The sequence below is a fragment of the Morchella sextelata genome (genome assembly GCF_020137385.1).
Source record: "Morchella sextelata strain SCLS chromosome Unknown scls_23, whole genome shotgun sequence".
Classification (NCBI taxonomy): domain Eukaryota; kingdom Fungi; phylum Ascomycota; class Pezizomycetes; order Pezizales; family Morchellaceae; genus Morchella; species Morchella sextelata.
In genome coordinates this window covers 1,280,476-1,286,479 of record NW_025408638.1, presented here as the reverse complement: position 1 = coordinate 1,286,479, position 6,004 = coordinate 1,280,476, and positions in this window count along the sequence as shown.

The following is a 6,004-nucleotide window of genomic DNA, read 5'->3' as shown; positions in this document are numbered from 1 at the left end:
TTCCCGATGAAAAATCAAAGATTACGGGCTCTAATTGATTATCAAAAACGTGTGCGCTCCTCAACAACACGACGCACAACTTCTTAACAACTTTCCTTCTAGCCCATAGTGAGGCTTTATGTGCTGCTTATGTACTCACCTTCGAATTCAGTTCACAGTGCAGTCGCGTGTTACTAATCCGCGGGAGTTCCGTTGCAACCGTGCTAGCTTGATCAATTGACCTCAGATGATATGACAAACAGACTCCGACACAAGACCTCCACGGCGATCACCTCAAAGATAACTCGGAAGCTGGAGAAAACACTACGCTAGTTTGATCTGTACTGGGACGGCAGCTGTCATCAGAATCAGCACTCGAAGATAAGTCGCAGGCTCGCGAAGAAATTTATTTGTCGAGCGTCTACGAAATTCTGGAACGTCCGCCGCAGCCTATTGAGGTGATTACCGTGATATGGGAGTTGATTTGGATATACAACTTCCTCTTGCAATTTTTCTCACGAGACATACGCAGTGTCTTGTAAAGCCGGTAAATTGCGATACAGCGTATCCTACCCAGACAGCAATTTATTGCGCTGGAGGGTATATCGATATCAATTCAACTGCTATTCAATACCCTTAACTACGTATACCGTTGGTTCTTAAAGTAATTCGAATAGCATACAATGCAAGTATCAACCTCCACAAATAATTCGAACATAAGTGACTCACCTTCCCTACTATAATCTCAGCGCTCACACATGCAGCCCATGACAAACAAGACAGATACTCTCAGACGTAGAGAACTTGGCGCACAATATTGGCAGGTGTTGAAGGACCATTAGCAAGATAAGGAAGATAAAGTGGTTTAGGAGTGGATCATGAAAGATAACTCGGTTTTGTAAGACTTGACAAGAAGACTGTTCATATCGCGTATGTACTTATATATTAATTTAGCTACAAAGCACTAAATTTTATCGTGCGAAGATAAGATATTAAGATGAATGCTTATATTTGGGAGGCAGGTGCTGTATTTCAAGTCCGCGCGGCCCCGGACGCACGGGAGCCTGAAGGCATTGATATAGGAACTTTATCAGGAGTCGAAAGTCTTATCGGAAAAAATTGTTTTCGCAGGCTTAAAAACTCCATATAGTCGATTCTTTGCGTATACGTAGAAAAGGTCCTTATAAAACTTCTGGATAAATGTTATATAAACTACAACTGTACGAGGCTTACAATTTACATGTGAATGTCTACTAGATCTTCTATGAGAAATATACGTTAGTACATACATGTATGTAGTAGTTGGCTAACAGCAAATGTATTTAACTTTATATAAATCAACCATATCTCTAACAATGAAAGAAATTGCCAGAACGCGAATAGTCATGATTGATGTCTCAGGAGAGTATTTTATTATTTAGTTGTCGCCTTTAAACGCGTGATAAGGAAGATCTCATTCGCACGAGCGTACTGCTTTCCTGGCCTAAGTATTGAAGGAGGCAGACAAAGCATGAGAAAGATTAATTCAGGGGTTCCCTGTTCGACAAGTTCTTTGCTCTCAAACAGCCTCGGTTCGTCTAGGTTCCCAAATCGGCAACCGATGGCGCTATTATGATCATTACCAACAACCTATCCGTCACAACACCCTAAAATAATAAAGAACATGCCTGTTCAACGGTGTGTGTAGCCTAGTTGTGAACACTTGGAATCAACGAATTACCCACGCCCAGGTGTCCTTTTTCTATTTTTTCGAACCTTTTTTTTTAGTCCAATTTTGAACAAACTGAATATATGTGCACTATCAGCTGTTTCCGATGAGTCTGCAGGAGTTGGGTGTTCCTTCGTCTTGAGTTTCTGGTTGAGTTTGGGGGTGGGTTGGGGGTGTTTCTCGCGTACGAGACGTTTTGCGGAGCTTTTAAGAGGTTTCCGTAAACATTGAACAAGACGGGGTTTCCGCCCAGAATTACTTGAGCTCTCGCTACAAAGTAATATGGATGACATACTATATTCCTAATAATCTCTCTTTTGGCGAAAAGTTGAAGCAGCCCGAGGCTCAAGCTCCTAGAACCACAACTCCTCGAGGAAGCAGGACATGTAATACATGATCATTACGAGGCCCCCATCGGCCAGTCATGTATTAGTCAGAAACCGCTAAAAATGGCCCATTCAAAAGCGAGTCAAGAAATATCCTTTCAGCGGGGTGCGTGGCCTAATGGTTAGGTTGTCAGCACATACTACCCAACCCGTTACATTGGGCAGGATGGTTCAAATCCTCCGCCCGGTGGGAGTTAAATTAACTTTTTCTTCCTTTTTTTTCTAAAAAATGCCTCCGCTTTTGAGCTCGTTTTAATGATATTATAGTCAGGTAAACAGCCCGTGATACTCTGGTCCTGATTTTACGGGTATTATTGATGAATTTTGCTTGTGGAGCTCGTGGTGGTAGCGAGCAGTCCATATTATTCGCATGTCTGCCCGGTCGCTGGATGACCCTTAATTAGGGTATGCCAAAAATAGCTTCTGGTAGGCGAGGAACAACTCACGAATCTTCTACAGCGGAGATCAGAGGGAACCCGGTGCTTTTAGTAGCACATAGTACCATAGCCACATTATTCCTGGTGTACTGGTTGTAGCGATGCCTTCAGCTCATGCTGAAATGTTGCTCTGATAAGAGGTCGATTTTTTGATCCCGCGTTTAAGCCCTCAAAGGGTCACCAACAGCACGCGCTTTGACTGAAGAGTCCGTATTTGTGAGTATTTCAGATGCTGAGGTGCTAGAAACAGCTCTCGGAGGTTTATGGTGAAGAGTCGCCAAAGTGACAGCCTCCGTTTCTCAGACTAGTGTTATATCCTTGAGTGCGTATGTGTATGGACATTGGCTGGTTTCGTTGAGACAATGCGGAGCTGTAGAGGATGCTGCCTATTTATAGTTACTGATGAGCGCATTTGGTAGTATTTGTCAGAGTGCACTGCGGCTACTGTGATTTAGTATGTATGCATTCAGTAGTCAGAATGAAGAAAGTGAAGAAGCGCTCAGAACCTGTGTCGATATAGGACAAACGGAAGAACCGCCGCCGCAGTAGGTTTGCAGATTGTCGAACCGGTGGGATGTTGTGAAAATGCACTTGAAAATCGCCGCTCGGGGGCCGGAGTGGGGGGTGGGGGGTGTAGAGCGGTGAGAAAAGTTGTAGGAACCCCGATACCAGTGGAGCGTGTATTGAAAGGTCGATGTTGGCAAGATATGGAGTCGAACTAGACTAAACTCGCTCGCATAGGTTGGGATGAAATGTTGTGGGTTGGTACGTTGTTGATTGATGCTTCTGTCGACACTCCTGCTTCAACGGACGTTCAACGCCAAGGGATCGCCAAGACGAGTGACACGTTATGATCCACACTAACCTGGTCTGCCGGGCCTGTAACTACAAAGACACAATACAACCCTGTCATATCAACTCTGGCCCCACAATCGTAACACATTTACTACATGTATTACAATCCCCGACGATTTTAGGGTTTGACGGTCAATGCGGCGAATTCACGTCTGCGGCATTGGCTGTTTGGCCAGGCGGCGCGCAACTTTCACCCTCCGATCGGTGGTTAGAGATAATGGTCTTGGCTTTGAACCGCTGGATTTTCCGCTGGTCTTTCACTCCACCTCTCGCGTACCGACTATACGCCAACCGTTTCTCGTCTAAATAACGTTCACCTGTTTTACCCCTTCACCTGCGAGTTGGAAGCACAATAAAGATCCAGCACCAACGCCAAACAAAATCTTAGGAGTACCTGCTTAACTGCACCCAAAGACTGACAGATATATGGCACTTACAGCCACAAGAGGCGATTCTCGGTCCATCGATCTCAGATTGGAGTTCGAATACGGAAAAGATGGATAGGCCAATATGCCCCGCCCCCTCTTTTCCATGTCTGAACAACACACCCGCGTTAGCGACTGCAGGGTACTTAATTAACTGTGGTGTATTTCTGCACCTGGAGCGAGCGATGTACCTACTATACTCGCTGATGCGGACGGGTAGGCTAAGATGAGAGCAGGTTTTTAGAAATCTATTTTGAGGGCTCTGGCGCTACTTTCGGAGTTGTTTGTGGGTTTAAGTGATTCACGGCACCTCTGCTCGCGACATTTGACAGCCCTTATTCCTCTCCTTTTATTCCAACTTTTGCTTGCTACGGCTAGGTAGCCTCTACAGGATGGTGCCAGGAGATCTTCCTACAACACATATCCGTCTGCTCTCTCTTCTCTGTGTCTACATCACATAGTATCTCCAGCCCATACGCTTATCCGCATACAGCTCTCATGCATAAAAAACATAGTGGCTTTCTTTATTCTATTTTATTTTTAAGGTTCTCGGGCTTGGAGATGGCTCTATTGCCGGGTGTATGTGGTTGTGGGCTTTTTCGTTCTCGCTGGGAAACAGGCGAAACATCTTCAGGATTTCCAAAAGGGGTGCTGTCGTGTATGTTCGTTACTTGGGAAGATCACCCTGTACTACAGGTTCCCCTTCGACGCATCTCAGGGCGGGCCTGTGCTCGCAGAGATCGGACAAGATAAAATTCAAGGTGACCAATAGGATGCACCCCACGGAGAACAGATACCGGCAAACATGCACTGTCTAGAAGATCGGTTTTACGGTGCGTGGTAGGGAACTCGCTCAATTTGGAAAAAATTATTGACAAGGCTATATGGGAAAAGAGACGCCGAGAAGGGCGGGGTTGCCAAAACTATTATGTTTTTTTCTTTCTTTTTTACTTTAAGCGTGTTCCTTCCTAATACGGCTTCCTTGCCTCCCCCGGAAAGCTATGTAGCATCTTTCTGCACCCCTATCATTGACTCCAGAAAAAAAGAAACGCACCAGCAGCACTCTCCACCTGCACCACCCGTCTTTCAATTTCGCGCCAAGAGTATGTGCATCTTACAACAGCCTGGAGGTGTTATTCTTCTATATTATATAGATGCGCGTATCCGCGGCCACACCCCCATCGATGAGTTCAGCAGATATTTGGCCGCGGACTTGAACTCCGAGCGACGTACCTGGGAAAAGGAAGATATATTAGGGATGTGTTGGCCAGGGAAGCGCCGGGATCATGGTGAAAATTATAGCTTTATTCGTTTTGGGATGTCTGGACATGATTAGGGGACTTTGGACGACCATGATGGGCGAAGTGATGTTCATCGGCAGCACTAGTATTGAATCATGTTTAGTTGCCATGAGTGGGTAGTGGTAGAAACGCGTCAATTGAAACTTGTACATCTAACATTGGGTGGTGGGGAAAGATCACGGAGAATGCCAGATCAAAGATATTCTAGTGATATAGCTATAGTACATTCTGCCATGAACTTCAACACCATGCTTTGGCCCTGCGTTCTTTAATAAGTTCCACGAAAATAGAAAATCAAATAACGATTGTGTGGCAATGCCATCAAGAATGAACCCAGTTCCCGCTACCCGCTACCGTTGTTTTTAACAAAAGATTTCCGAGAGGCCGAAACATTGAACACTGCCCCACCTCCGAAGCGTCACAGTGCATCACTCGATCACATGACAATGAACACTTGGCAATTGTTTCAATTCACCCGGTCGAAACATCCGCCCCTCCTCCTTCCCCTCCGTCTCCACCAACCAGCATACCACACAAAACTTTTTTTAACCGTCGGTCGAAACCCCTCAATTACATACTCGGGGCCCTAGGATATAGATATAAAAAAGAAAGCCACAACAAAAAAAAAAGGAGAAAAAAAAGTAAGAAGAGATAGAAGACACGAGATGGAAAAAAAAAGACCAAAGAGAAAGGAAAAGAGACGGAGAGTCGAGAAAAGAAAAGAAAATGTCTAACTCTTGGGGTCTGTTGATAACTATTAACCGCGTTTGCTTGCTTGTTTGGCTTGCTTGAGGGGAAGAAGACAACTAGCACATATGCACGCAAATTGGTATCGAGCATCATCGCGACAAAAAAATAAAAAGGGAAAAAATCGTGACATCAATGTTGCCCCCGGTTTCCATATACATGACGA